The following is a 24,976-nucleotide window of genomic DNA, read 5'->3' on the forward strand; positions in this document are numbered from 1 at the left end:
CCAGGAAAGGGGCCGATAAACTGGCATATCCTCATTGCATACGCCCAGGATCAATCATACATAGTGAAAAATTCACATCGCCCGGACAGGGGCTCGAACCCTGGACCGTTAGGTTAAAAGCCTAACCCTCCACCGACTGAGCTATCCGGGCCCCGTGATGACCTGGTCTTTTCGTTAATGCATACGCAGAGAATCAATGATATGTATTGAAACACGTCTCATCACTCGGAAAGAGGGCCTAAACGATTACTTAGAACCGCAAGGTTCTACCAACTGAGCCATCCAGGAAAGGGGCCGATAAACTGGCATATCCTCATTGCATACGCCCAGGATCAATCATACATAGTAAAAAATTCACATCGCCCGGACAGGGGCTCGAACCCTGGACCGTTAGGTTAAAAGCCTAACGCTCTACCGACTGAGCTATCCGGGCCCGGTGATGAAGTGGTCTTTTTGTTAATGCATACGTACAGAATCAATTATATGTATTGAAACACGTCTCATCACTCGGCCCTCAACGATTACTTAAAACCGCAACGTTCTACCTACTGAGCCATCCAGGAATGAGGCCGATAAACTGGCATATCCTCATTGCATACGCACAGGATCAATCATACATAGTAAAAAAATTCACATCGCCCGGACAGGGGCTCAAACACTGGACCGTCAGGTTATATGTCTAACGCTCTACCGACCGAGCTATCCGGGCCCGGTAATGACGTGGTCTTTTCGTTAATGCATACGCAGAGAATCAATGATACATAAACAGCAACGACCGGAAAGAGGGCTGGAACCATTAGGTAAAAAGCGCAACGATCTATCAATTAAACAATCGAGGAACAGGGGCCCGATAAAGTAGTCTTATGCTCATTGCATACGCACAGGTTCATACATAGTAAAATAATTCACATCGCCCGGACAGGGGCTCGAACCCTGGACCGTTAGGTTAAAAGCCTAACCCTCCACCGACTGAGTTACCCAGGCGCCGTGACGATCTGGTCTTTTCGTTAATGCATATGCAGAGAATCAATTATATGTATTGAAACACGTCTCATCACTCGGGCCTCAACGATTACTTAAAACCGCAACGTTCTACCAACTGAGCCATCCAGGAATGAGGCCGATAAACTGGCATATCCTCATTGCATACGCCCAGAATCAATCTTACATAGTGAAAAATACACATCGCCCGGACAGCATCTCGAACCCTGGACCGTTAGATTAAATCCCTAACGCTCTACCGACTGAGCTATCCGGGGCCGGTACCGACGTGCTCTTTTCGTTAATGCATACGCAGAGAATCAATGATACATAAACAGCAACTAACGGAAAGAGGGCTGGAACCATTAGGTAAAAAGCGCAACGCTCTATCAATTAAGCCATCGAGGAACAGGGGCCGATAAACTGGTCTTATCCTCAGTGCATACGCACAGGATCAATCATACATACCTAGTAAAAAAATTCACATCGCCATACAGGGGCTCGAACCCTGGACCGTTAGATTAAAAGCCTAACGCACAACCGACTGAGCTATACGGGCCCGGTAATGACGTGGTCTTTTCGTTAATGCATACGCAGAGAATCAATGATACATAAATCGCAACGCCCGGAAAGAGGGCTGGAACCATTAGGTAAAAAGCGCAACGATCTATCAATTAAACAATCGAGGAACAGGGGCCCGATAAACTGGTCTTATCCTCATTGGATACGCACAGATTCATACCTAGTAAAAAGTTCACATCGCCCGGACAGGTTCTCGAAACCTGGACCGTTAGGTTAAAAGCCTAACGCACAACCGACTGAGCTATCCGGGCCCCGTGATGACCTGGTCTTTTCGATAATGCATACGCAGAGAATCAATGATATGTATTGAAACACGTCTCATCACTCGGAAAGAGGGCCTAAACGATTACTTAGAACCGCAACGTTCTACCAACTGAGCCATCCAGGAAAGGGGCCGATAAACTGGTATTATTCTCATTGCACACGCACAGGATCAATCATACTTAGTAAAAAATTCACATCGCCCGGACAGGGGCTCGCACCCTGGACCGTTAGGTTAAAAGCCTAACACTCTAGCCATACCGACTGAGCTATCCGGGGCCGGAAATGACGTGGTCTTTTCGTTAATGCATACGTACAGAATCAATTATATGTACTGAAACAAGTCTCATCACTCGGGTCTCAACGATTACTTAAAACCGCAACGTTCTACCAACTGAGCCATCCAGGAATGAGGCCGATAAACTGGCATATCCTCATTGCATACGCACAGGATCAATCATACATAGTAAAAAATTCACAATGCCCGGTCAGGGGCTCGAACCCTAGACCGTTAGGTTAAAAGCCTAACGCTCTACCGACTGAGCTATCCGGGCCCGATAATGACGTGGTCTTTTCGTTAATGCATACGCAGAGAATCAATGATATGTATTGAAACACGTCTCATTACTCGGAAAGAGGGCCTCAACGATTACTTAAAAACCGCAACGTTCTACCAACTGAGCCATCCAGGAATGAGGCCGATAAACTGGCATATCCTCATTGCATACGCACAGGATCAATCATACATAGTAAAAAATTCACAATGCCCGGACAGGGGCTCGAACCCTAGACCGTTAGGTTAAAAGCCTAACGCTCTACCGACTGAGCTATCCGGGCCCGATAATGACGTGGTCTTTTCGTTAATGCATACGCAGAGAATCAATGATATGTATTGAAACACGTCTCATTACTCGGAAAGAGGGCCTCAACGATTACTTAAAAACCGCAACGTTCTACCAACTGAGCCATCCAGGAATGAGGCCGATAAACTGGCATATCCTCATTGCATACGCACAGGATCAATCTTACATAGTAAAAAATTCACATCGCCCGGTCAGGGGCTCGAACCCTGGACCGTTAGGTTAAAAGCCTAACGCTCTACCGACTGAGCTATCCGGGCCCGGTAATGACGTGGTCTTTTCGTTAATGCATACGCAGAGAATCAATGATACATAAACAGCAACGACCGGAAAGAGGGCTGGAACCATTAGGTAAAAAGCGCAACGATCTATCAATTAAGCAATCGAGGAACAGGGGCCCGATAAAGTAGTCTTATCCTCATTGCATACGCACAGGTTCATACATAGTAAAAAATTCACATCGCCCGGACAGGGGCTCGAACCCTGGACCGTTAGTTTAAAGGCCTAACGCTCTACCGACTGAGCTATCCGGGCCCGGTAATGACGTGGTCTTTTTCTTTAATGCATACGCAGAGAATCACCAACTGAGCCATCCAGGAATGGGGCCGATAAACTGGCTTATCCTCATTGCATACGCCCAGGATCAATCTTACATAGTGAAAAATTCACATCGCCCGGACAGGGGCTCGAACCCTGGACCGTTAGGTTAAAAGCCTAACGCTCTACCGACTGAGCTATCCGGGCCCGGTAATGACGTGGTCTTTTCGTTAATGCATACGCAGAGAATCAATGATACATAAACAGCAACGACCGGAAAGAGGGCTGGAACCATTAGGTAAAAAGCGCAACGATCAATCAATTAAACAATCGAGGAACAGGCGCCCGGTGATGAGGTGTTCTTTTTGTTAATGCATACGTACAGAATCAATAATATGTATTGAAACACGTCTCATCATTCGGGCCTCAACGATTACTTAAAACCGCAACGTTCTACCAACTGAGCCATCCAGGAATGAGGCCGATAAACTGGCATATCCTCATTGCACACGCACAGGCTCAATCATACATAGTAAAAAAATTCACATCGCCCGGACAGGGGCTCGAACCCTGGACCGTTAGGTTATATGTCTAACGCTCTACCGACCGAGCTATCCGGGCCCGGTAATGACGTGGTCTTTTCGTTAATGCATACGCAGAGAATCAATTATATGTATTGAAACACGTCTCATCACTCGGCCCTCAACGATTACTTAAAACCGCAACGTTCTACCTACTGAGCCATCCAGGAATGAGGCCGATAAACTGGCATATCCTCATTGCATACGCACAGGATCAATCATACATAGTAAAAAAATTCACATCGCCCGGACAGGGGCTCAAACACTGGACCGTCAGGTTATATGTCTAACGCTCTACCGACCGAGCTATCCGGGCCCGGTAATGACGTGGTCTTTTCGTTAATGCATACGCAGAGAATCAATGATACATAAACAGCAACGACCGGAAAGAGGGCTGGAACCATTAGGTAAAAAGCGCAACGATCTATCAATTAAACAATCGAGGAACAGGGGCCCGATAAACTGGTCTTATCCTCATTGCATACGCACAGATTCATACCTAGTAAAAAGTTCACATCGCCCGGACAGGTTCTCGAAACCTGGACCGTTAGGTTAAAAGCCTAACACTCTACCTACTGAGCTATCCGGGCCCCGTGATGACCTGGTCTTTTCGTTAATGCATACGCAGAGAATCAATGATATGTATTGAAACACGTCTCATCACTCGGAAAGAGGGCCTAAACGATTACTTAGAACCGCAACGTTCTACCAACTGAGCCCTCCAGGAAAGGGGCCGATAAACTGGTATTATTCTCATTGCACACGCACAGGATCAATCATACATAGTAAAAAATTCACATAGCCAGGACAGGGGCTCGAACCCTGGACCGTCAGGTTAAATGCCTAACGCTCTACCGACTGAGCCATAAGGGCCCGGTAATTATGTGGTCTTTTCGTTAATGCATACGCAGGGAATCAATGATACATAAACAGCAACGACCGGAAAGAAGGCGGGAACCATTAGGTAAAAAGCGCAACGATCTATCAATTAAGCAATCGAGGAAGAGGGGCCCGATAAAGTAGTCTTATCCTCATTGCATACGCACAGGTTCATACATAGTAAAAAAATTCACATCGCCCGGACAGGGGCTCGAACCCTGGACCGTTAGGTTAAAAGCCTAACCCTCCACCGACTGAGCTATCCGGGCCCCGTGATGACCTGGTCTTTTCGTTAATGCATACGCAGAGAATCACACACTGAGCCATCCAGGAATGGGGCCGATAAACTGGCTTATCCTCATTGCATACGCCCAGGATCAATCTTACATAGTGAAAAATTCACATCGCCCGGACAGCGGCTCGAACCCTGGACCGTTAGGTTAAAAGCCTAACGGTCTACCGACTGAGCTATCCGGGCCCGGTAATCACGTGGTCTTTTCTTTAATGCATACGCAGAGAATCAATGATACATAAACAGCAACGACCGGAAAGAGGGCTGGAACCATTAGGTAAAAAGCGCAACGATCTATCAATTAAGCAATCGAGGAACAGGGGCCCGATAAAGTAGTCTTATCCTCATTGCATACGCACAGGTTCATACATAGTAAAAAATTCACATCGCCCGGACAGGGGCTCGAACCCTGGACCGTTAGGTTAAAAGCCTAACGCTCTACCGACTGAGCTATTCGGACCCGGTGATGATGTGGTCTTTTTGTTATTGCATACGTACAGAATCAATTATATGTATTGAAACACGTCTCATCATTCGGGCCTCAACGATTACTTAAAACCGCAACGTTCTACCAACTGAGCCATCCAGGAATGAGGCCGATAAACTGGCATATCCTCACATTGCATACGCCCAGGATCAATCTTACATAGTGAAAAATTCACATCGGCCGGACAGGGGCTCGAACCCTGGACCGTTAGGTTAAAAGCCTAACGCTCTACCGACTGAGCTATCCGGGGGCGGTAATGACGTGGTCTTTTCTTTAATGCATACGCAGAGAATCTCCAACTGAGCCATCCAGGAATGGGGCCGATAATCTGGCTTATCCTCATTGCATACGCCCAGGATCAATCTTACATAGTGAAAAATTCACATCGCCCAGACAGGGGCTCGAACCCTGGACCGTTAGGTTAAAAGCCTAACGCTCTACCGACTGAGCTATCCGGGCCCGGTAATGACGTGGTCTTTTCGTTAATGCATACGCAGAGAATCAATGATACATAAACAGCAACGACCGGAGAGAGGGCTGGAACCATTAGGTAAAAAGCGCAACGATCTATCAATTAAACAATCGAGGAACCGGGGCCCGGTGATGAGGTGGTCTTTTTGTTAATGCATACGTACAGAATCAATTATATGTATTGAAACACGTCTCATCATTCGGGCCTCAACGATTACTTAAAACCGCAACGTTCTACCAACTGAGCCATCCAGGAATGAGGCCGATAAACTGGCATATCCTCATTGCATACACACCGGATCAATCATACATAGTAAAAAAATTCACATCGCCCTGAATGGGGCTCGAACCCTTTACCGATAGATTAAAAGCCTAACGCTCTACCGACTGAGCTATACGGGCGCGGTAACGACGTGGTCTTTTCGTTAATGCATACGCAGAGAATCAATGATACATAAACAGCAACGACCGGAAAGAGGGCTGGAACCATTAGGTAAAAAGCGCAACGCTCTATCAATTAAGCCATCGAGGAACAGGGGCCGATAAATTGGTCTTATCCTCATTGCATACGCACAGGTTCATACATAGTAAAAAATTCACATCGCCCGGACAGGGGCCCGAACCATGTACCGCTAGGATAAAAGCCTAACACTGTACCGACTGAGCTATCCGGGCCCCGTAATGAACTGGTCTTTTCGTTAATGCATACGCAGAGAATCAATGATACATAAACAGCAACGACCGGAAAGAGGGCTGGAACCATTAGGTAAAAAGCGCAACGATCTATCAATTAAACAATCGAGGAACAGGCGCCCGGTGATGAGGTGTTCTTTTTGTTAATGCATACGTACAGAATCAATTATATGTATTGAAACACGTCTCATCATTCGGGCCTCAACGATTACTTAAAACCGCAACGTTCTACCAACTGAGCAATCCAGGAATGAGGCCGATAAACTGGCATATCCTCATTGCATACGCCCAGGATCAATCATAGATAGTAAAAAATTCACATCGCCCGGACAGGGGCCCGAACCATGTACCGCTAGGATAAAAGCCTAACACTGTACCGACTGAGCTATCCGGGCCCCGTAATGAACTGGTCTTTTCGTTAATGCATACGCAGAGAATCAATGATACATAAACAGCAACGACCGGAAAGAAGGCTGGAACCATTAGGTAAAAAGCGCAACGATCTATCAATTAAGCAATCGAGGAACAGGGGCCCGATAAAGTAGTCTTATCCTCATTGCATACGCACAGGTTCATACATAGTAAAAAATTCACATCGCCCGGACAGGGGCTCGAACCCTGGACCGTTAGGTTAAAGGCCTAACGCTCTACCGACCGAGCTTTCCGGGCCCGGTAACGACGTGGTCTTTTTCTTTAATGCATACGCAGAGAATCACCAACTGAGCCATCCAGGAATGGGGCCGATAAACTGGCTTATCCTCATTGCATACGCCCAGGATCAATCATACATAGTAAAAAATGCACATCGCCCGGACAGGGGCTCGAACCCTGGACCGTTAGGTTAAAAGCCTAACGCTCTACCGACTGAGCTATCCGGGCCCGGTAATGACGTGGTCTTTTCGTTAATGCATACGCAGAGAATCAATGATACATAAACAGCAACGACCGGAAAGAGGGCTGGAACCATTAGGTAAAAAGCTCATCGCTCTATCAATTAAGCCATCGAGGAACAGCGGCCGATAGACTGGTCTTATCCTCATTGCATACGCACAGGTTCACACATAGTAAAACATTCACATCGCCCGGACAGGGGCTCGAACCCTGGACCGTTAGGTTAAAAGCCTAACGCTCTACCGACTGAGCTATTCGGACCCGGTGATGAGGTGGTCTTTTTGTTAATGCATACGTACAGAATCAATTATATGTATTGAAACACGTCTCATCATTCGGGCCTCAACGATTACTTAAAACCGCAACGTTCTACCAACTGAGCCATCCAGGAATGAGGCCGATAAACTGGCATATCCTCACATTAAATACGCCCAGGATCAATCTTACATAGTGAAAAATTCACATCGCCCGGACAGGGGCTCGAACCCTGGACCGTTAGGTTAAAAGCCTAACGCTCTACCGACTGAGCTATCCGGGCCCGGTAATGACGTGGTCTTTTCGTTAATGCATACGCAGAGAATCAATGATACATAAACAGCAACGACCGGAAAGAGGGCTGGAACCATTAGGTAAAAAGCGCAACGATCTATCAATTAAGCAATCGAGGAACAGGGGCCCGATAAAGTAGTCTTATCCTCATTGCATACGCACAGGTTCATACATAGTAAAAAATTCACATCGCCCGGACAGGGGCTCGAACCCTGGACCGTTAGGTTAAAGGCCTAACGCTCTACCGACTGAGCTATCCGGGCCCGGTAATGACGTGGTCTTTTTCTTTAATGCATACGCAGAGAATCACCAACTGAGCCATCCAGGAATGGGGACGATAAACTGGCTTATCCTCATTGCATACGCCCAGGATCAATCTTACATAGTGAAAAATTCACATCGCCCGGACAGGGGCTCGAACCCTGGACCGTTAGGTTAAAAGCCTAACGCTCTACCGACTGAGCTATCCGGGACCGGTAATGACGTGGTCTTTTCTTTAATGCATACGCAGAGAATCAATGATACATAAACAGCAACGACCGGAAAGAGGGCTGGAACCATTAGGTAAAAAGCGCAACGATCTATCAATTAAGCAATCGAGGAACAGGGGCCCGATAAAGTAGTCTTATCCTCATTGCATACGCACAGGTTCATACCTAGTAAAAAGTTCACCTCGCCCGGACAGGTTCTCGAAACCTGGACCGTTAGGTTAAAAGCCTAACACTCTACCTACTGAGCTATCCGGGCCCCGTGATGACCTGGTCTTTTCGTTAATGCATACGCAGAGAATCAATGATATGTATTGAAACACGTCTCATCACTCGGAAAGAGGGCCTAAACGATTACTTAGAACCGCAACGTTCTACCAACTGAGCCCTCCAGGAAAGGGGCCGATAAACTGGTATTATTCTCATTGCACACGCACAGGATCAATCATACATAGTAAAAAATTCACATAGCCAGGACAGGGGCTCGAACCCTGGACCGTTAGGTTAAACGCCTAACGCTCTACCGACTGAGCTATACGGGCCCGGTAACGACGTGGTCTTTTCGTTAATGCATACGCAGAGAATCAATGATACATAAACAGCAACGACCGGAAAGAGGGCTGGAACCATTAGGTAAAAAGCGCAACGATCTATCAATTAAGCAATCGAGGAACAGGGGCCCGATAAAGTAGTCTTATCCTCATTGCATACGCACAGGTTCATACATAGTAAAAAATTCACATCGCCCGGACAGGGGCTCGAACCCTGGACCGTTAGGATAAAGGCCTAACGCTCTACCGACTGAGCTATCCGGGGGCGGTAATGACGTGGTCTTTTTTTTAATGCATACGCAGAGAATCACCAACTGAACCATCCAGGAATGGGGCCGATAATCTGGCTTATCCTCATTGCATACGCCCAAGATCAATCTTACATAGTGAAAAATTCACATCGCCCTGACAGGGGCTCGAACCCTGGACCGTTAGGTTAAAAGCCTAACACTGTACCGACTGAGCTATCCGGGCCCCGTAATGAACTGGTCTTTTCGTTAATGCATACGCAGAGAATCAATGATACATAAACAGCAACGACCGGAAAGAGGGCTGGAACCATTAGGTAAAAAGCGCAACGCTCTATCAATTAAGCCATCGAGGAACAGGGGCCGATAAACTGGTCTTATCCTCATTGCATACGCACAGGTTCATACATAGTAAAAAATTCACATCGCCCGGACTGGGGCTCGAACCATGTACCGTTAGGTTAAAAGCCTAACACTGTACCGACTGAGCTATCCGGGCCCCCGTAATGAACTGGTCTTTTCGTTAATGCATACGCAGAGAATCAATGATACATAAACAGCAACGACCGGAAAGAGGGCTGGAACCATTAGGTAAAAAGCGCAACGATCTATCAATTAAACAATCGAGGAACAGGGGCCCGGTGATGAGGTGGTCTTTTTGTTAATGCATACGTACAGAATCAATTATATGTATTGAAACACGTCTCATCATTCGGGCCTCAACGATTACTTAAAACCGCAACGTTCTACCAACTGAGCCATCCAGGAATGAGGCCGATAAACTGGCATATCCTCATTGCACACGCACAGGATCAATCATACATAGTAAAAAAATTCACATCGCCCGGAATGGGGATCGAACCCTGGACCGTTAGGTTAAACGCCTAACGCTCTACCGACTGAGCTATACGGGCCCGGTAACGACGTGGTCTTTTCGTTAATGCATACGCAGAGAATCAATGATACATAAACAGCAACGACCGGAAAGAGGGCTGGAACCATTAGGTAAAAAGCGCAACGCTCTATCAATTAAGCCATCGAGGAACAGGGGCCGATAAACTGGTCTTATCCTCATTGCATACGCACAGGTTCATACATAGTAAAAAATTCACATCGCCCGGACAGGGGCTCGAACCATGTACCGTTAGGTTAAAAGCCTAACACTGTAACGACTGAGCTATCCGGGCCCCGTAAGGAACTGGTCTTTTCGTTAATGCATACGCAGAGAATCAATGATATGTATTGAAACACGTTTCATCACTCGGAAAGAGGGCCTAAATGCTTAGTTAGAACCGCAACGTTCTACCAACTGAGCCATCCAGGAATGGGGCCGATAAACTGGCATATCCAAATTGCATATGCACAGGATCAATCATACATAGTAAAAAATGCACATCGCCCGGACAGGGGCTCGAACCCTGGACCGTTAGGTTAAAAGCCTAACGCTCTACCGACTGAGCTATCCGGGCCCGGTAATGACGTGGTCTTTTCGTTAATGCATACGCAGAGAATCAATGATACATAAACAGCAACGACCGGAAAGAGGGCTGGAACCATTAGGTAAAAAGCGCAACGATCTATCAATTAAGCAATCGAGGAACAGGGGCCCGATAAAGTAGTCTTATCCTCATTGCATACGCACAGGTTCATACATAGTAAAAAATTCACATCGCCCGGACAGGGGCTCGAACCCTGGACCGTTAGGTTAAAGGCCTAACGCTCTACCGACTGAGCTATCCTCGCCCGGTAATGACGTGGTCTTTTTCTTTAATGCATACGCAGAGAATCACCAACTGAGCCATCCAGGAATGGGGACGATAAACTGGCTTATCCTCATTGCATACGCCCAGGATCAATCTTACATAGTGAAAAATTCACATCGCCCGGACAGGGGCTCGAACCCTGGACCGTTAGGTTAAAAGCCTAACGCTCTACCGACTGAGCTATCCGGGACCGGTAATGACGTGGTCTTTTCTTTAATGCATACGCAGAGAATCAATGATACATAAACAGCAACGACCGGAAAGAGGGCTGGAACCATTAGGTAAAAAGCGCAACGATCTATCAATTAAGCAATCGAGGAACAGGGGCCCGATAAAGTAGTCTTATCCTCATTGCATACGCACAGGTTCATACCTAGTAAAAAGTTCACATCGCCCGGACAGGTTCTCGAAACCTGGACCGTTAGGTTAAAAGCCTAACACTCTACCTACTGAGCTATCCGGGCCCCGTGATGACCTGGTCTTTTCGTTAATGCATACGCAGAGAATCAATGATATGTATTGAAACACGTCTCATCACTCGGAAAGAGGGCCTAAACGATTACTTAGAACCGCAACGTTCTACCAACTGAGCCCTCCAGGAAAGGGGCCGATAAACTGGTATTATTCTCATTGCACACGCACAGGATCAATCATACATAGTAAAAAATTCACATAGCCAGGACAGGGGCTCGAACCCTGGACCGTTAGGTTAAACGCCTAACGCTCTACCGACTGAGCTATACGGGCCCGGTAACGACGTGGTCTTTTCGTTAATGCATACGCAGAGAATCAATGATACATAAACAGCAACGACCGGAAAGAGGGCTGGAACCATTAGGTAAAAAGCGCAACGATCTATCAATTAAGCAATCGAGGAACAGGGGCCCGATAAAGTAGTCTTATCCTCATTGCATACGCACAGGTTCATACATAGTAAAAAATTCACATCGCCCGGACAGGGGCTCGAACCCTGGACCGTTAGGATAAAGGCCTAACGCTCTACCGACTGAGCTATCCGGGGGCGGTAATGACGTGGTCTTTTTTTTAATGCATACGCAGAGAATCACCAACTGAACCATCCAGGAATGGGGCCGATAATCTGGCTTATCCTCATTGCATACGCCCAAGATCAATCTTACATAGTGAAAAATTCACATCGCCCTGACAGGGGCTCGAACCCTGGACCGTTAGGTTAAAAGCCTAACACTGTACCGACTGAGCTATCCGGGCCCCGTAATGAACTGGTCTTTTCGTTAATGCATACGCAGAGAATCAATGATACATAAACAGCAACGACCGGAAAGAGGGCTGGAACCATTAGGTAAAAAGCGCAACGCTCTATCAATTAAGCCATCGAGGAACAGGGGCCGATAAACTGGTCTTATCCTCATTGCATACGCACAGGTTCATACATAGTAAAAAATTCACATCGCCCGGACTGGGGCTCGAACCATGTACCGTTAGGTTAAAAGCCTAACACTGTACCGACTGAGCTATCCGGGCCCCCGTAATGAACTGGTCTTTTCGTTAATGCATACGCAGAGAATCAATGATACATAAACAGCAACGACCGGAAAGAGGGCTGGAACCATTAGGTAAAAAGCGCAACGATCTATCAATTAAACAATCGAGGAACAGGGGCCCGGTGATGAGGTGGTCTTTTTGTTAATGCATACGTACAGAATCAATTATATGTATTGAAACACGTCTCATCATTCGGGCCTCAACGATTACTTAAAACCGCAACGTTCTACCAACTGAGCCATCCAGGAATGAGGCCGATAAACTGGCATATCCTCATTGCACACGCACAGGATCAATCATACATAGTAAAAAAATTCACATCGCCCGGAATGGGGATCGAACCCTGGACCGTTAGGTTAAACGCCTAACGCTCTACCGACTGAGCTATACGGGCCCGGTAACGACGTGGTCTTTTCGTTAATGCATACGCAGAGAATCAATGATACATAAACAGCAACGACCGGAAAGAGGGCTGGAACCATTAGGTAAAAAGCGCAACGCTCTATCAATTAAGCCATCGAGGAACAGGGGCCGATAAACTGGTCTTATCCTCATTGCATACGCACAGGTTCATACATAGTAAAAAATTCACATCGCCCGGACAGGGGCTCGAACCATGTACCGTTAGGTTAAAAGCCTAACACTGTAACGACTGAGCTATCCGGGCCCCGTAAGGAACTGGTCTTTTCGTTAATGCATACGCAGAGAATCAATGATATGTATTGAAACACGTTTCATCACTCGGAAAGAGGGCCTAAATGCTTAGTTAGAACCGCAACGTTCTACCAACTGAGCCATCCAGGAATGGGGCCGATAAACTGGCATATCCAAATTGCATATGCACAGGATCAATCATACATAGTAAAAAATGCACATCGCCCGGACAGGGGCTCGAACCCTGGACCGTTAGGTTAAAAGCCTAACGCTCTACCGACTGAGCTATCCGGGCCCGGTAATGACGTGGTCTTTTCGTTAATGCATACGCAGAGAATCAATGATACATAAACAGCAACGACCGGAAAGAGGGCTGGAACCATTAGGTAAAAAGCGCAACGATCTATCAATTAAGCAATCGAGGAACAGGGGCCCGATAAAGTAGTCTTATCCTCATTGCATACGCACAGGTTCATACATAGTAAAAAATTCACATCGCCCGGACAGGGGCTCGAACCCTGGACCGTTAGGTTAAAGGCCTAACGCTCTACCGACTGAGCTATCCTCGCCCGGTAATGACGTGGTCTTTTTCTTTAATGCATACGCAGAGAATCACCAACTGAGCCATCCAGGAATGGGGACGATAAACTGGCTTATCCTCATTGCATACGCCCAGGATCAATCTTACATAGTGAAAAATTCACATCGCCCGGACAGGGGCTCGAACCCTGGACCGTTAGGTTAAAAGCCTAACGCTCTACCGACTGAGCTATCCGGGACCGGTAATGACGTGGTCTTTTCTTTAATGCATACGCAGAGAATCAATGATACATAAACAGCAACGACCGGAAAGAGGGCTGGAACCATTAGGTAAAAAGCGCAACGATCTATCAATTAAGCAATCGAGGAACAGGGGCCCGATAAAGTAGTCTTATCCTCATTGCATACGCACAGGTTCATACCTAGTAAAAAGTTCACATCGCCCGGACAGGTTCTCGAAACCTGGACCGTTAGGTTAAAAGCCTAACACTCTACCTACTGAGCTATCCGGGCCCCGTGATGACCTGGTCTTTTCGTTAATGCATACGCAGAGAATCAATGATATGTATTGAAACACGTCTCATCACTCGGAAAGAGGGCCTAAACGATTACTTAGAACCGCAACGTTCTACCAACTGAGCCCTCCAGGAAAGGGGCCGATAAACTGGTATTATTCTCATTGCACACGCACAGGATCAATCATACATAGTAAAAAATTCACATAGCCAGGACAGGGGCTCGAACCCTGGACCGTTAGGTTAAACGCCTAACGCTCTACCGACTGAGCTATACGGGCCCGGTAACGACGTGGTCTTTTCGTTAATGCATACGCAGAGAATCAATGATACATAAACAGCAACGACCGGAAAGAGGGCTGGAACCATTAGGTAAAAAGCGCAACGATCTATCAATTAAGCAATCGAGGAACAGGGGCCCGATAAAGTAGTCTTATCCTCATTGCATACGCACAGGTTCATACATAGTAAAAAATTCACATCGCCCGGACAGGGGCTCGAACCCTGGACCGTTAGGATAAAGGCCTAACGCTCTACCGACTGAGCTATCCGGGGGCGGTAATGACGTGGTCTTTTTTTTAATGCATACGCAGAGAATCACCAACTGAACCATCCAGGAATGGGGCCGATAATCTGGCTTATCCTCATTGCATACGCCCAAGATCAATCTTACATAGTGAAAAATTCACATCGCCCTGACAGGGGCTCGAACCCTGGACCGTTAGGTTAAAAGCCTAACACTGTACCGACTGAGCTATCCGGGCCCCGTAATGAACTGGTCTTTTCGTTAATGCATACGCAGAGAATCAATGATACATAAACAGCAACGACCGGAAAGAGGGCTGGAACCATTAGGTAAAAAGCGCAACGCTCTATCAATTAAGCCATCGAGGAACAGGGGCCGATAAACTGGTCTTATCCTCATTGCATACGCACAGGTTCATACATAGTAAAAAATTCACATCGCCCGGACTGGGGCTCGAACCATGTACCGTTAGGTTAAAAGCCTAACACTGTACCGACTGAGCTATCCGGGCCCCCGTAATGAACTGGTCTTTTCGTTAATGCATACGCAGAGAATCAATGATACATAAACAGCAACGACCGGAAAGAGGGCTGGAACCATTAGGTAAAAAGCGCAACGATCTATCAATTAAACAATCGAGGAACAGGGGCCCGGTGATGAGGTGGTCTTTTTGTTAATGCATACGTACAGAATCAATTATATGTATTGAAACACGTCTCATCATTCGGGCCTCAACGATTACTTAAAACCGCAACGTTCTACCAACTGAGCCATCCAGGAATGAGGCCGATAAACTGGCATATCCTCATTGCACACGCACAGGATCAATCATACATAGTAAAAAAATTCACATCGCCCGGAATGGGGATCGAACCCTGGACCGTTAGGTTAAACGCCTAACGCTCTACCGACTGAGCTATACGGGCCCGGTAACGACGTGGTCTTTTCGTTAATGCATACGCAGAGAATCAATGATACATAAACAGCAACGACCGGAAAGAGGGCTGGAACCATTAGGTAAAAAGCGCAACGCTCTATCAATTAAGCCATCGAGGAACAGGGGCCGATAAACTGGTCTTATCCTCATTGCATACGCACAGGTTCATACATAGTAAAAAATTCACATCGCCCGGACAGGGGCTCGAACCATGTACCGTTAGGTTAAAAGCCTAACACTGTAACGACTGAGCTATCCGGGCCCCGTAAGGAACTGGTCTTTTCGTTAATGCATACGCAGAGAATCAATGATATGTATTGAAACACGTTTCATCACTCGGAAAGAGGGCCTAAACGCTTAGTTAGAACCGCAACGTTCTACCAACTGAGCCATCCAGGAATGGGGCCGATAAACTGGCATATCCAAATTGCATATGCACAGGATCAATCATACATAGTAAAAAATGCACATCGCCCGGACAGGGGCTCGAACCCTGGACCGTTAGGTTAAAAGCCTAACGCTCTACCGACTGAGCTATCCGGGCCCGGTAATGACGTGGTCTTTTCGTTAATGCATACGCAGAGAATCAATGATACATAAACAGCAACGACCGGAAAGAGGGCTGGAACCATTAGGTAAAAGGGGCAACGATCTATCAATTAAGCAATCGAGGAACAGGGGCCCGATAAAGTAGTCTTATCCTCATTGCATACGCACAGGTTCATACATAGTAAAACATTCACATCGCCCGGACAGGGGCTCGAACCCTGGACCGTTAGGTTAAAAGCCTAACGCTCTACCGACTGAGCTATTCGGACCCGGTGATGAGGTGGTCTTTTTGTTAATGCATACGTACAGAATCAATTATATGTATTGAAACACGTCTCATCATTCGGGCCTCAACGATTACTTAAAACCGCAACGTTCTACCAACTGAGCCATCCAGGAATGAGGCCGATAAACTGGCATATCCTCACATTAAATACGCCCAGGATCAATCTTACATAGTGAAAAATTCACATCGCCCGGACAGGGGCTCGAACCCTGGACCGTTAGGTTAAAGGCCTAACGCTTTACCGACTGAGCTATCCGGGCCCGGTAATGACCTGGTCTTTTTCTTTAATGCATACGCAGAGAATCACCAACTGAACCATCCAGGAATGGGGCCGATAAACTGGCTTATCCTCACATTGCATACGCCCAGGATCAATCTTACATAGTGAAAAATTCACATCGCCCGGACAGGGGCTCGAACCCTGGACCGTTAGGTTAAAGGCCTAACAATCTACCGACTGAGCTATCCGCGCCCGGTAATGACGTGGTCTTTTCTTTAATGCATACGCAGAGAATCACCAACTGAGCCATCCAGGAATGGGGCCGATAAACTGGCTTATCCTCATTGCATACGCCCAGGATCAATCTTACATAGTGAAAAATTCACATCGCCCGGACAGCGGCTCGAACCCTGGACCGTTAGGTTAAAAGCCTAACGCGTTACCGACTGAGCTATCCGGGCCCGGTAATGACGTGATCTTTTCGTTAATGCATACGCAGAGAATCAATGATACATAAACAGCAACGACCGGAAAGAGGGCTGGAACCATTAGGTAAAAAGCGCATCGCTCTATCAATTAAGCCATCGAGGAACAGGGGCCGATAAACTGGTCTTATCCTCATCGCATACGCACAGGTTCACACATAGTAAAACATTCACATCGCCCGGACAGGGGCTGGAACCCTGGACCGTTAGGTTAAAAGCCTAACGCTCTACCGACTGAGCTATTCGGACCCGGTGATGAGGTGGTCTTTTTGTTAATGCATACGTACAGAATCAATTATATGTATTGAAACACGTCTCATCATTCGGGCCTCAACGATTACTTAAAACCGCAACGTTCTACGAACTGAGCCATCCAGGAGTGAGGCCGATAAACTGGCATATCCTCACATTGCATACGCCCAGGATCAATCTTACATAGTGAAAAATTCACATCGCCCGGACAGGGGCTCGAACCCTGGACCGTTAGGTTAAAAGCCTAACGCTCTACCGACTGAGCTATCCGGGCCCGGTAATGACGTGGTCTTTTCTTTAATGCATACGCAGAGAATCAATGATACATAAACAGCAACGACCGGAAAGAGGGCTGGAACCATTATGTAAAATGCGCAACGATCTATCAATTAAGCAATCGAGGAACAGGGGCCCGATAAAGTAGTCTTATCCTCATTGCATACACACAGGTTCACACATAGTAAAACATTCACATCGCCCGGACAGGGGCTCGAACCCTGGACCGTTAGGTTAAAAGCCTAACGCTCTACCGACTGAGCTATCCGGGCCCGGCAATGACGTGGTCTTTTCGTTAATGCATACGCAGAGAATCAATGATACATAAACAGCAACGACCGGAAAGAGGGCTGGAACCATTATGTAAAATGCGCAACGATCTATCAATTAAGCAATCGAGGAACAGGGGCCCGATAAAGTAGTCTTATCCTCATTGCATACACACAGGTTCACACATAGTAAAACATTCACATCGCCCGGACAGGGGCTCGAACCCTGGACCGTTAGGTTAAAAGCCTAACGCTCTACCGACTGAGCCATCCGGGCCCGGTAACGACGTGGTCTTTTCGTTAATGCATACGCAGAGAATCAATGATACATAAACAGCAACGACCGGAAAGAGGGCTGGAACCATTAGGTAAAAAGCGCAACGATCTATCAATTAAGCAATCGAGGAACAGGGGCCCGATAAAGTAGTCTTATCCTCATTGCATACGCACAGGTTCATACATAGTAAAAAATTCACATCGCCCGGACAGGGGCTCGAACCCTGGACCGTTAGGATAAAGGCCTAACGCTCTACCGACTGAGCTATCCGGGGGCGGTAATGACGTGGTCTTTTTTTTAATGCATACGCAGAGAATCACCAACTGAACCATCCAGGAATGGGGCCGATAATCTGGCTTATCCTCATTGCATACGCCCAAGATCAATCTTACATAGTGAAAAATTCACATCGCCCTGACAGGGGCTCGAACCCTGGACCGTTAGGTTAAAAGCCTAACACTGTACCGACTGAGCTATCCGGGCCCCGTAATGAACTGGTCTTTTCGTTAATGCATACGCAGAGAATCAATGATACATAAACAGCAACGACCGGAAAGAGGGCTGGAACCATTAGGTAAAAAGCGCAACGCTCTATCAATTAAGCCATCGAGGAACAGGGGCCGATAAACTGGTCTTATCCTCATTGCATACGCACAGGTTCATACATAGTAAAAAATTCACATCGCCCGGACTGGGGCTCGAACCATGTACCGTTAGGTTAAAAGCCTAACACTGTACCGACTGAGCTATCCGGGCCCCCGTAATGAACTGGTCTTTTCGTTAATGCATACGCAGAGAATCAATGATACATAAACAGCAACGACCGGAAAGAGGGCTGGAACCATTAGGTAAAAAGCGCAACGATCTATCAATTAAGCAATCGAGGAACAGGGGCCCGATAAAGTAGTCTTATCCTCATTGCATACACACAGGTTCACACATAGTAAAACATTCACATCGCCCGGACAGGGGCTCGAACCCTGGACCGTTAGGTTAAAAGCCTAACGCTCTACCGACTGAGCTATCCGGGGGCGGTAATGACGTGGTCTTTTCTTTAATGCATACGCAGAGAATCACCAACTGAGCCATCCAGGAATGGGGCCGATAATCTGGCTTATCCTCATTGCATACGCCCAGGATCAATCTTACATAGTGAAAAATTCACATCGCCCAGACAGGGGCTCGAACCCTGGACCGTTAGGTTAAAAGCCTAACGCTCTACCGACTGAGCTATTCGGACCCGGTGATGATGTGGTCTTTCTGTTATTGCATACGTACAGAATCAATTATATGTATTGAAACACGTCTCATCATTCGGGCCTCAACGATTACTTAAAACCGCAACGTTCTACCAACTGAGCCATCCAGGAATGAGGCCGATAAACTGGCATATCCTCACATTGCATACGCCCAGGATCAATCTTACATAGTGAAAAATTCACATCGGCCGGACAGGGGCTCGAACCCTGGACCGTTAGGTTAAAAGCCTAACGCTCTACCGACTGAGCTATCCGGGCCCGGTAATGACGTGGTCTTTTCGTTAATGCATACGCAGAGAATCAATGATACATAAACAGCAACGACCGGAAAGAGGGCTGGAACCATTAGGTAAAAAGCGCAACGATCTATCAATTAAGCAATCGAGGAACAGGGGCCCGATAAAGTAGTCTTATCCTCATTGCATACACACAGGTTCACACATAGTAAAACATTCACATCGCCCGGACAGGGGCTCGAACCCTGGACCGTTAGGTTAAAAGCCTAACGCTCTACCGACTGAGCTATCCGGGGGCGGTAATGACGTGGTCTTTTCTTTAATGCATACGCAGAGAATCACCAACTGAGCCATCCAGGAATGGGGCCGATAATCTGGCTTATCCTCATTGCATACGCCCAGGATCAATCTTACATAGTGAAAAATTCACATCGCCCAGACAGGGGCTCGAACCCTGGACCGTTAGGTTAAAAGCCTAACGCTCTACCGACTGAGCTATCCGGGCCCGGTAATGACGTGGTCTTTTCGTTAATGCATACGCAGAGAATCAATGATACATAAACAGCAACGACCGGAGAGAGGGCTGGAACCATTAGGTAAAAAGCGCAACGATCTATCAATTAAACAATCGAGGAACCGGGGCCCGGTGATGAGGTGGTCTTTTTGTTAATGCATACGTACAGAATCAATTATATGTATTGAAACACGTCTCATCATTCGGGCCTCAACGATTACTTAAAACCGCAACGTTCTACCAACTGAGCCATCCAGGAATGAGGCCGATAAACTGGCATATCCTCATTGCATACACACCGGATCAATCATACATAGTAAAAAAATTCACATCGCCCTGAATGGGGCTCGAACCCTTTACCGATAGATTAAAAGCCTAACGCTCTACCGACTGAGCTATACGGGCGCGGTAACGACGTGGTCTTTTCGTTAATGCATACGCAGAGAATCAATGATACATAAACAGCAACGACCGGAAAGAGGGCTGGAACCATTAGGTAAAAAGCGCAACGCTCTATCAATTAAGCCATCGAATAACAGGGGCCGATAAATTGGTCTTATCCTCATTGCATACGCACAGGTTCATACATAGTAAAAAATTCACATCGCCCGGACAGGGGCCCGAACCATGTACCGCTAGGATAAAAGCCTAACACTGTACCGACTGAGCTATCCGGGCCCCGTAATGAACTGGTCTTTTCGTTAATGCATACGCAGAGAATCAATGATACATAAACAGCAACGACCGGAAAGAGGGCTGGAACCATTAGGTAAAAAGCGCAACGATCTATCAATTAAACAATCGAGGAACAGGCGCCCGGTGATGAGGTGTTCTTTTTGTTAATGCATACGTACAGAATCAATTATATGTATTGAAACACGTCTCATCATTCGGGCCTCAACGATTACTTAAAACCGCAACGTTCTACCAACTGAGCCATCCAGGAATGAGGCCGATAAACTGGCATATCCTCATTGCATACGCCCAGGATCAATCATAGATAGTAAAAAATTCACATCGCCCGGACAGGGGCCCGAACCATGTACCGCTAGGATAAAAGCCTAACACTGTACCGACTGAGCTATCCGGGCCCCGTAATGAACTGGTCTTTTCGTTAATGCATACGCAGAGAATCAATGATACATAAACAGCAACGACCGGAAAGAAGGCTGGAACCATTAGGTAAAAAGCGCAACGATCTATCAATTAAGCAATCGAGGAACAGGGGCCCGATAAAGTAGTCTTATCCTCATTGCATACGCACAGGTTCATACATAGTAAAAAATTCACATCGCCCGGACAGGGGCCCGAACCATGTACCGCTAGGATAAAAGCCTAACACTGTACCGACTGAGCTATCCGGGCCCCGTAATGAACTGGTCTTTTCGTTAATGCATACGCAGAGAATCAATGATACATAAACAGCAACGACCGGAAAGAGGGCTGGAACCATTAGGTAAAAAGCGCAACGATCTATCAATTAAACAATCGAGGAACAGGCGCCCGGTGATGAGGTGTTCTTTTTGTTAATGCATACGTACAGAATCAATTATATGTATTGAAACACGTCTCATCATTCGGGCCTCAACGATTACTTAAAACCGCAACGTTCTACCAACTGAGCAATCCAGGAATGAGGCCGATAAACTGGCATATCCTCATTGCATACGCCCAGGATCAATCATAGATAGTAAAAAATTCACATCGCCCGGACAGGGGCCCGAACCATGTACCGCTAGGATAAAAGCCTAACACTGTACCGACTGAGCTATCCGGGCCCCGTAATGAACTGGTCTTTTCGTTAATGCATACGCAGAGAATCAATGATACATAAACAGCAACGACCGGAAAGAAGGCTGGAACCATTAGGTAAAAAGCGCAACGATCTATCAATTAAGCAATCGAGGAACAGGGGCCCGATAAAGTAGTCTTATCCTCATTGCATACGCACAGGTTCATACATAGTAAAAAATTCACATCGCCCGGACAGGGGCTCGAACCCTGGACCGTTAGGTTAAAGGCCTAACGCTCTACCGACCGAGCTTTCCGGGCCCGGTAACGACGTGGTCTTTTTCTTTAATGCATACGCAGAGAATCACCAACTGAGCCATCCAGGAATGGGGCCGATAAACTGGCTTATCCTCATTGCATACGCCCAGGATCAATCTTACATAGTGAAAAATTCACATCGCCCGGACAGCGGCTCGAACCCTGGACCGTTAGGTTAAAAGCCTAACGCGTTACCGACTGAGCTATCCGGGCCCGGTAATGACGTGATCTTTTCGTTAATGCATACGCAGAGAATCAATGATACATAAACAGCAACGACCGGAAAGAGGGCTGGAACCATTAGGTAAAAAGCGCATCGCTCTATCAATTAAGCCATCGAGGAACAGGGGCCGATAAACTGGTCTTATCCTCATTGCATACGCACAGGTTCACACATAGTAAAACATTCACATCGCCCGGACAGGGGCTGGATCCCTGGACCGTTAGGTTAAAAGCCTAACGCTCTACCGACTGAGCTATTCGGACCCGGTGATGAGGTGGTCTTTTTGTTAATGCATACGTACAGAATCAATTATATGTATTGAAACACGTCTCATCATTCGGGCCTCAACGATTACTTAAAACCGCAACGTTCTACCAACTGAGCCATCCAGGAATGAGGCCGATAAACTGGCATATCCTCATTGCACACGCACAGGATCAATCATACATAGTAAAAAAATTCACATCGCCCGGAATGGGGATCGAACCCTGGACCGTTAGGTTAAACGCCTAACGCTCTACCGACTGAGCTATACGGGCCCGGTAACGACGTGGTCTTTTCGTTAATGCATACGCAGAGAATCAATGATACATAAACAGCAACGACCGGAAAGAGGGCTGGAACCATTAGGTAAAAAGCGCAACGCTCTATCAATTAAGCCATCGAGGAACAGGGGGCGATAAACTGGTCTTATCCTCATTGCATACGCACAGGTTCATACATAGTAAAAAATTCACATCGCCCGGACAGGGGCTCGAACCATGTACCGTTAGGTTAAAAGCCTAACACTGTAACGACTGAGCTATCCGGGCCCCGTAAGGAACTGGTCTTTTCGTTAATGCATACGCAGAGAATCAATGATATGTATTGAAACACGTTTCATCACTCGGAAAGAGGGCCTAAACGCTTAGTTAGAACCGCAACGTTCTACCAACTGAGCCATCCAGGAATGGGGCCGATAAACTGGCATATCCAAATTGCATATGCACAGGATCAATCATACATAGTAAAAAATGCACATCGCCCGGACAGGGGCTCGAACCCTGGACCGTTAGGTTAAAAGCCTAACGCTCTACCGACTGAGCTATCCGGGCCCGGTAATGACGTGGTCTTTTCGTTAATGCATACGCAGAGAATCAATGATACATAAACAGCAACGACCGGAAAGAGGGCTGGAACCATTAGGTAAAAGGGGCAACGATCTATCAATTAAGCAATCGAGGAACAGGGGCCCGATAAAGTAGTCTTATCCTCATTGCATACGCACAGGTTCATACATAGTAAAACATTCACATCGCCCGGACAGGGGCTCGAACCCTGGACCGTTAGGTTAAAAGCCTAACGCTCTACCGACTGAGCTATTCGGACCCGGTGATGAGGTGGTCTTTTTGTTAATGCATACGTACAGAATCAATTATATGTATTGAAACACGTCTCATCATTCGGGCCTCAACGATTACTTAAAACCGCAACGTTCTACCAACTGAGCCATCCAGGAATGCGGCCGATAAACTGGCATATCCTCACATTAAATACGCCCAGGATCAATCTTACATAGTGAAAAATTCACATCGCCCGGACAGGGGCTCGAACCCTGGACCGTTAGGTTAAAGGCCTAACGCTTTACCGACTGAGCTATCCGGGCCCGGTAATGACCTGGTCTTTTTCTTTAATGCATACGCAGAGAATCACCAACTGAACCATCCAGGAATGGGGCCGATAAACTGGCTTATCCTCACATTGCATACGCCCAGGATCAATCTTACATAGTGAAAAATTCACATCGCCCGGACAGGGGCTCGAACCCTGGACCGTTAGGTTAAAGGCCTAACAATCTACCGACTGAGCTATCCGCGCCCGGTAATGACGTGGTCTTTTCTTTAATGCATACGCAGAGAATCACCAACTGAGCCATCCAGGAATGGGGCCGATAAACTGGCTTATCCTCATTGCATACGCCCAGGATCAATCTTACATAGTGAGAAATTCACATCGCCCGGACAGCGGCTCGAACCCTGGACCGTTAGGTTAAAAGCCTAACGCGTTACCGACTGAGCTATCCGGGCCCGGTAATGACGTGATCTTTTCGTTAATGCATACGCAGAGAATCAATGATACATAAACAGCAACGACCGGAAAGAGGGCTGGAACCATTAGGTAAAAAGCGCATCGCTCTATCAATTAAGCCATCGAGGAACAGGGGCCGATAAACTGGTCTTATCCTCATTGCATACGCACAGGTTCACACATAGTAAAACATTCACATCGCCC

General features: G+C 46.9%; 53 non-coding genes across 53 annotated transcripts; all 53 read right to left on the reverse strand.

Moving 5' to 3' along the window:
* Positions 1 to 78: 78 nt before the first annotated feature.
* Positions 79 to 151, reverse strand: TRNAK-UUU (transfer RNA lysine (anticodon UUU)). Its single transcript has one exon. It is a non-coding gene; the product is annotated as a tRNA-Lys (tRNA).
* A 209-nt stretch (positions 152 to 360) lies between these two features.
* TRNAK-UUU (transfer RNA lysine (anticodon UUU)) lies at positions 361 to 433 on the reverse strand. Its single transcript has one exon. It is a non-coding gene; the product is annotated as a tRNA-Lys (tRNA).
* A 1,872-nt stretch (positions 434 to 2,305) lies between these two features.
* Positions 2,306 to 2,378, reverse strand: TRNAK-UUU (transfer RNA lysine (anticodon UUU)). The gene has a single exon. It is a non-coding gene; the product is annotated as a tRNA-Lys (tRNA).
* Positions 2,379 to 2,588: 210 nt separating this feature from the next.
* Positions 2,589 to 2,661, reverse strand: TRNAK-UUU (transfer RNA lysine (anticodon UUU)). Its single transcript has one exon. It is a non-coding gene; the product is annotated as a tRNA-Lys (tRNA).
* A 210-nt stretch (positions 2,662 to 2,871) lies between these two features.
* Positions 2,872 to 2,944, reverse strand: TRNAK-UUU (transfer RNA lysine (anticodon UUU)). The gene has a single exon. It is a non-coding gene; the product is annotated as a tRNA-Lys (tRNA).
* Positions 2,945 to 3,145: 201 nt separating this feature from the next.
* TRNAK-UUU (transfer RNA lysine (anticodon UUU)) lies at positions 3,146 to 3,218 on the reverse strand. Its single transcript has one exon. It is a non-coding gene; the product is annotated as a tRNA-Lys (tRNA).
* A 137-nt stretch (positions 3,219 to 3,355) lies between these two features.
* Positions 3,356 to 3,428, reverse strand: TRNAK-UUU (transfer RNA lysine (anticodon UUU)). Its single transcript has one exon. It is a non-coding gene; the product is annotated as a tRNA-Lys (tRNA).
* A 341-nt stretch (positions 3,429 to 3,769) lies between these two features.
* On the reverse strand, positions 3,770 to 3,842 carry TRNAI-UAU (transfer RNA isoleucine (anticodon UAU)). Its single transcript has one exon. It is a non-coding gene; the product is annotated as a tRNA-Ile (tRNA).
* A 477-nt stretch (positions 3,843 to 4,319) lies between these two features.
* Positions 4,320 to 4,392, reverse strand: TRNAK-UUU (transfer RNA lysine (anticodon UUU)). Its single transcript has one exon. It is a non-coding gene; the product is annotated as a tRNA-Lys (tRNA).
* A 485-nt stretch (positions 4,393 to 4,877) lies between these two features.
* TRNAK-UUU (transfer RNA lysine (anticodon UUU)) lies at positions 4,878 to 4,950 on the reverse strand. The gene has a single exon. It is a non-coding gene; the product is annotated as a tRNA-Lys (tRNA).
* Positions 4,951 to 5,086: 136 nt separating this feature from the next.
* On the reverse strand, positions 5,087 to 5,159 carry TRNAK-UUU (transfer RNA lysine (anticodon UUU)). The gene has a single exon. It is a non-coding gene; the product is annotated as a tRNA-Lys (tRNA).
* Positions 5,160 to 5,360: 201 nt separating this feature from the next.
* On the reverse strand, positions 5,361 to 5,433 carry TRNAK-UUU (transfer RNA lysine (anticodon UUU)). The gene has a single exon. It is a non-coding gene; the product is annotated as a tRNA-Lys (tRNA).
* A 204-nt stretch (positions 5,434 to 5,637) lies between these two features.
* On the reverse strand, positions 5,638 to 5,712 carry TRNAK-UUU (transfer RNA lysine (anticodon UUU)). The gene has a single exon. It is a non-coding gene; the product is annotated as a tRNA-Lys (tRNA).
* Positions 5,713 to 5,846: 134 nt separating this feature from the next.
* On the reverse strand, positions 5,847 to 5,919 carry TRNAK-UUU (transfer RNA lysine (anticodon UUU)). The gene has a single exon. It is a non-coding gene; the product is annotated as a tRNA-Lys (tRNA).
* Positions 5,920 to 7,220: 1,301 nt separating this feature from the next.
* Positions 7,221 to 7,293, reverse strand: TRNAK-UUU (transfer RNA lysine (anticodon UUU)). The gene has a single exon. It is a non-coding gene; the product is annotated as a tRNA-Lys (tRNA).
* Positions 7,294 to 7,430: 137 nt separating this feature from the next.
* Positions 7,431 to 7,503, reverse strand: TRNAK-UUU (transfer RNA lysine (anticodon UUU)). Its single transcript has one exon. It is a non-coding gene; the product is annotated as a tRNA-Lys (tRNA).
* A 200-nt stretch (positions 7,504 to 7,703) lies between these two features.
* On the reverse strand, positions 7,704 to 7,776 carry TRNAK-UUU (transfer RNA lysine (anticodon UUU)). Its single transcript has one exon. It is a non-coding gene; the product is annotated as a tRNA-Lys (tRNA).
* A 204-nt stretch (positions 7,777 to 7,980) lies between these two features.
* Positions 7,981 to 8,053, reverse strand: TRNAK-UUU (transfer RNA lysine (anticodon UUU)). The gene has a single exon. It is a non-coding gene; the product is annotated as a tRNA-Lys (tRNA).
* A 201-nt stretch (positions 8,054 to 8,254) lies between these two features.
* TRNAK-UUU (transfer RNA lysine (anticodon UUU)) lies at positions 8,255 to 8,327 on the reverse strand. The gene has a single exon. It is a non-coding gene; the product is annotated as a tRNA-Lys (tRNA).
* A 137-nt stretch (positions 8,328 to 8,464) lies between these two features.
* TRNAK-UUU (transfer RNA lysine (anticodon UUU)) lies at positions 8,465 to 8,537 on the reverse strand. Its single transcript has one exon. It is a non-coding gene; the product is annotated as a tRNA-Lys (tRNA).
* A 201-nt stretch (positions 8,538 to 8,738) lies between these two features.
* On the reverse strand, positions 8,739 to 8,811 carry TRNAK-UUU (transfer RNA lysine (anticodon UUU)). The gene has a single exon. It is a non-coding gene; the product is annotated as a tRNA-Lys (tRNA).
* Positions 8,812 to 9,295: 484 nt separating this feature from the next.
* Positions 9,296 to 9,370, reverse strand: TRNAK-UUU (transfer RNA lysine (anticodon UUU)). The gene has a single exon. It is a non-coding gene; the product is annotated as a tRNA-Lys (tRNA).
* A 134-nt stretch (positions 9,371 to 9,504) lies between these two features.
* TRNAK-UUU (transfer RNA lysine (anticodon UUU)) lies at positions 9,505 to 9,577 on the reverse strand. The gene has a single exon. It is a non-coding gene; the product is annotated as a tRNA-Lys (tRNA).
* A 1,170-nt stretch (positions 9,578 to 10,747) lies between these two features.
* Positions 10,748 to 10,820, reverse strand: TRNAK-UUU (transfer RNA lysine (anticodon UUU)). The gene has a single exon. It is a non-coding gene; the product is annotated as a tRNA-Lys (tRNA).
* Positions 10,821 to 11,021: 201 nt separating this feature from the next.
* TRNAK-UUU (transfer RNA lysine (anticodon UUU)) lies at positions 11,022 to 11,094 on the reverse strand. The gene has a single exon. It is a non-coding gene; the product is annotated as a tRNA-Lys (tRNA).
* A 137-nt stretch (positions 11,095 to 11,231) lies between these two features.
* TRNAK-UUU (transfer RNA lysine (anticodon UUU)) lies at positions 11,232 to 11,304 on the reverse strand. The gene has a single exon. It is a non-coding gene; the product is annotated as a tRNA-Lys (tRNA).
* Positions 11,305 to 11,505: 201 nt separating this feature from the next.
* On the reverse strand, positions 11,506 to 11,578 carry TRNAK-UUU (transfer RNA lysine (anticodon UUU)). Its single transcript has one exon. It is a non-coding gene; the product is annotated as a tRNA-Lys (tRNA).
* A 484-nt stretch (positions 11,579 to 12,062) lies between these two features.
* On the reverse strand, positions 12,063 to 12,137 carry TRNAK-UUU (transfer RNA lysine (anticodon UUU)). The gene has a single exon. It is a non-coding gene; the product is annotated as a tRNA-Lys (tRNA).
* A 134-nt stretch (positions 12,138 to 12,271) lies between these two features.
* Positions 12,272 to 12,344, reverse strand: TRNAK-UUU (transfer RNA lysine (anticodon UUU)). Its single transcript has one exon. It is a non-coding gene; the product is annotated as a tRNA-Lys (tRNA).
* A 1,170-nt stretch (positions 12,345 to 13,514) lies between these two features.
* TRNAK-UUU (transfer RNA lysine (anticodon UUU)) lies at positions 13,515 to 13,587 on the reverse strand. Its single transcript has one exon. It is a non-coding gene; the product is annotated as a tRNA-Lys (tRNA).
* A 201-nt stretch (positions 13,588 to 13,788) lies between these two features.
* Positions 13,789 to 13,861, reverse strand: TRNAK-UUU (transfer RNA lysine (anticodon UUU)). The gene has a single exon. It is a non-coding gene; the product is annotated as a tRNA-Lys (tRNA).
* Positions 13,862 to 13,998: 137 nt separating this feature from the next.
* TRNAK-UUU (transfer RNA lysine (anticodon UUU)) lies at positions 13,999 to 14,071 on the reverse strand. Its single transcript has one exon. It is a non-coding gene; the product is annotated as a tRNA-Lys (tRNA).
* A 201-nt stretch (positions 14,072 to 14,272) lies between these two features.
* TRNAK-UUU (transfer RNA lysine (anticodon UUU)) lies at positions 14,273 to 14,345 on the reverse strand. The gene has a single exon. It is a non-coding gene; the product is annotated as a tRNA-Lys (tRNA).
* Positions 14,346 to 14,829: 484 nt separating this feature from the next.
* Positions 14,830 to 14,904, reverse strand: TRNAK-UUU (transfer RNA lysine (anticodon UUU)). Its single transcript has one exon. It is a non-coding gene; the product is annotated as a tRNA-Lys (tRNA).
* A 134-nt stretch (positions 14,905 to 15,038) lies between these two features.
* On the reverse strand, positions 15,039 to 15,111 carry TRNAK-UUU (transfer RNA lysine (anticodon UUU)). The gene has a single exon. It is a non-coding gene; the product is annotated as a tRNA-Lys (tRNA).
* A 1,170-nt stretch (positions 15,112 to 16,281) lies between these two features.
* TRNAK-UUU (transfer RNA lysine (anticodon UUU)) lies at positions 16,282 to 16,354 on the reverse strand. The gene has a single exon. It is a non-coding gene; the product is annotated as a tRNA-Lys (tRNA).
* Positions 16,355 to 16,555: 201 nt separating this feature from the next.
* TRNAK-UUU (transfer RNA lysine (anticodon UUU)) lies at positions 16,556 to 16,628 on the reverse strand. The gene has a single exon. It is a non-coding gene; the product is annotated as a tRNA-Lys (tRNA).
* A 204-nt stretch (positions 16,629 to 16,832) lies between these two features.
* On the reverse strand, positions 16,833 to 16,905 carry TRNAK-UUU (transfer RNA lysine (anticodon UUU)). The gene has a single exon. It is a non-coding gene; the product is annotated as a tRNA-Lys (tRNA).
* A 621-nt stretch (positions 16,906 to 17,526) lies between these two features.
* On the reverse strand, positions 17,527 to 17,599 carry TRNAK-UUU (transfer RNA lysine (anticodon UUU)). The gene has a single exon. It is a non-coding gene; the product is annotated as a tRNA-Lys (tRNA).
* A 204-nt stretch (positions 17,600 to 17,803) lies between these two features.
* Positions 17,804 to 17,876, reverse strand: TRNAK-UUU (transfer RNA lysine (anticodon UUU)). Its single transcript has one exon. It is a non-coding gene; the product is annotated as a tRNA-Lys (tRNA).
* Positions 17,877 to 18,077: 201 nt separating this feature from the next.
* On the reverse strand, positions 18,078 to 18,150 carry TRNAK-UUU (transfer RNA lysine (anticodon UUU)). Its single transcript has one exon. It is a non-coding gene; the product is annotated as a tRNA-Lys (tRNA).
* A 201-nt stretch (positions 18,151 to 18,351) lies between these two features.
* Positions 18,352 to 18,424, reverse strand: TRNAK-UUU (transfer RNA lysine (anticodon UUU)). The gene has a single exon. It is a non-coding gene; the product is annotated as a tRNA-Lys (tRNA).
* Positions 18,425 to 18,625: 201 nt separating this feature from the next.
* TRNAK-UUU (transfer RNA lysine (anticodon UUU)) lies at positions 18,626 to 18,700 on the reverse strand. Its single transcript has one exon. It is a non-coding gene; the product is annotated as a tRNA-Lys (tRNA).
* A 134-nt stretch (positions 18,701 to 18,834) lies between these two features.
* On the reverse strand, positions 18,835 to 18,907 carry TRNAK-UUU (transfer RNA lysine (anticodon UUU)). Its single transcript has one exon. It is a non-coding gene; the product is annotated as a tRNA-Lys (tRNA).
* A 475-nt stretch (positions 18,908 to 19,382) lies between these two features.
* TRNAK-UUU (transfer RNA lysine (anticodon UUU)) lies at positions 19,383 to 19,457 on the reverse strand. Its single transcript has one exon. It is a non-coding gene; the product is annotated as a tRNA-Lys (tRNA).
* Positions 19,458 to 19,591: 134 nt separating this feature from the next.
* TRNAK-UUU (transfer RNA lysine (anticodon UUU)) lies at positions 19,592 to 19,664 on the reverse strand. Its single transcript has one exon. It is a non-coding gene; the product is annotated as a tRNA-Lys (tRNA).
* Positions 19,665 to 19,868: 204 nt separating this feature from the next.
* TRNAK-UUU (transfer RNA lysine (anticodon UUU)) lies at positions 19,869 to 19,942 on the reverse strand. The gene has a single exon. It is a non-coding gene; the product is annotated as a tRNA-Lys (tRNA).
* Positions 19,943 to 20,142: 200 nt separating this feature from the next.
* TRNAK-UUU (transfer RNA lysine (anticodon UUU)) lies at positions 20,143 to 20,217 on the reverse strand. Its single transcript has one exon. It is a non-coding gene; the product is annotated as a tRNA-Lys (tRNA).
* A 134-nt stretch (positions 20,218 to 20,351) lies between these two features.
* Positions 20,352 to 20,424, reverse strand: TRNAK-UUU (transfer RNA lysine (anticodon UUU)). The gene has a single exon. It is a non-coding gene; the product is annotated as a tRNA-Lys (tRNA).
* A 1,988-nt stretch (positions 20,425 to 22,412) lies between these two features.
* On the reverse strand, positions 22,413 to 22,485 carry TRNAK-UUU (transfer RNA lysine (anticodon UUU)). Its single transcript has one exon. It is a non-coding gene; the product is annotated as a tRNA-Lys (tRNA).
* Positions 22,486 to 23,726: 1,241 nt separating this feature from the next.
* Positions 23,727 to 23,799, reverse strand: TRNAK-UUU (transfer RNA lysine (anticodon UUU)). The gene has a single exon. It is a non-coding gene; the product is annotated as a tRNA-Lys (tRNA).
* A 201-nt stretch (positions 23,800 to 24,000) lies between these two features.
* Positions 24,001 to 24,073, reverse strand: TRNAK-UUU (transfer RNA lysine (anticodon UUU)). Its single transcript has one exon. It is a non-coding gene; the product is annotated as a tRNA-Lys (tRNA).
* A 204-nt stretch (positions 24,074 to 24,277) lies between these two features.
* On the reverse strand, positions 24,278 to 24,350 carry TRNAK-UUU (transfer RNA lysine (anticodon UUU)). The gene has a single exon. It is a non-coding gene; the product is annotated as a tRNA-Lys (tRNA).
* Between the last annotated feature and the right edge of the window lie 626 nt (positions 24,351 to 24,976).

This window comes from Pholcus phalangioides, unplaced genomic scaffold (assembly GCF_987345545.1).
Source record: "Pholcus phalangioides strain wild (caught in Gottingen) unplaced genomic scaffold, Ppha-v1.0 ptg000015l_1, whole genome shotgun sequence".
Lineage (NCBI taxonomy): Eukaryota > Metazoa > Arthropoda > Arachnida > Araneae > Pholcidae > Pholcus > Pholcus phalangioides.